Source organism: Alligator sinensis, unplaced genomic scaffold (assembly GCF_000455745.1).
Source record: "Alligator sinensis unplaced genomic scaffold, ASM45574v1 scaffold186_1, whole genome shotgun sequence".
Classification (NCBI taxonomy): Eukaryota; Metazoa; Chordata; order Crocodylia; family Alligatoridae; genus Alligator; species Alligator sinensis.
The window spans coordinates 135,351-136,868 of NW_005842904.1; positions in this window are offsets into that span (position 1 = coordinate 135,351).

The following is a 1,518-nucleotide window of genomic DNA, read 5'->3' on the forward strand; positions in this document are numbered from 1 at the left end:
GCTCCAACCAGGGCTGGGAACCCGGGCTTGTCTGAGGACCGTGGCAGCAGCAGGTGGGTTCCCCCTTCTTAGATCTGCATTTTCTCTTTGGAGGGTGAAGAGTATCCAAGGGGACTGAGCAGGGAGGGGGCATGAGAATTGGTATGAGAACCTGGAATGGAGTTGACATAATTGTTTAAGCCAGCAGAGTAATCAATTTACCTACAAGTGCCAAGCAGCCATCTTTTAAGCTAAAACAGGAATGGGAGAGCTCTCCTCCTCCTCCTCCTCCTCCTCCTCCTCCATCTAACACATACTAGTCATGGCTTTGTGTCTACAATGTTCTGACTGACATATTCATAGAGTCTTTATAGATAGCTGCCTATCTGCTTATCCAGTGCACAGCCTCCTCTGCATGCTCAGCACATGCATGTTTACTTATGTGTCCACACTATGTAGGTAATAGAGAGTACTAGAATCACAAATTGTGCTTAAGTGCCAAACAGGCACTTAAGTGCTTGGAAAAATGACATTCAGGTGCACAGAGGGAAACAAAATTCCATCCGTTATGTTTATTAAAATAATATGAGAATATAAAGAGCCCTTTCGAGGGACCTTCAGAAGGAGATGGGCACATAACTCCCCGGTTGTTTTTTTTTAAATCTCATCCATAAAGCAACATGCATATTCAGGTTCTTCTCAAAGAAAATAATGGTGGATAACATGGCCTTATCAACTGCCTTTACATGTCATTAAGGCTCTTGGTCTAGTGTACTTCCCATGGGACAACACTTTGGGTACCCAAGAGAGCCTAACTGACCTACAGTCGGGCTCTATTTTGTATATTTACATTCTAACCCAAATGATTCTTATAATTCTTTTTCCTAAATGAATCACCTTCAACAGATGGGATAGAGGACACCTTCAGCCATGCCCTGCTTATACTGAAGAAGTGGTTATGGTATATTCCTGGGAAGTTGGAGATGTGGATTTAAACCCAGGAGATTGAGTGGGGCCCTAAAATCCAAGTTTCCAACTTCAAGAGCCACTGCCTCAGCATTACAACATTGTGTTAAAGGTGATTACCTTTGTCTCCTTTGTGCTACATGTACAATCTCAGCTCCACATATTTTTCTCCACCCAAGAATGATGGTGTTGCTGTGGATGTAGTCTTTCTAGACTTTAAGAAAGCCTTTGACACTGTCTCTCACCCCATCCTCATCAATAAATTAAGCAACTGTGGCATTGATGCCTGCACAGTTGGATGGGTAAAATGTGGGGCGAGGTGGACACACTTGAAGGGAGAGAAAGGCTGCAACAAGATTTAGACAGGCTACAAAAGTGGGTAGATGAGAATAGGATGTGGTTCAACGTAGACAAATGCAGGGTGCTGCACCTTGGGAGAAGGAATCCACAGCATACATACAGGCTGGGGAGTCCCCTTCTTGAAAGCATAGAGGCGGAAAGGGATCTTGGAGTCATTATTGACTCCAAGATGAACATGAGCCGCCAATGCCAAACCGCAGCCAGCAAAGCCAG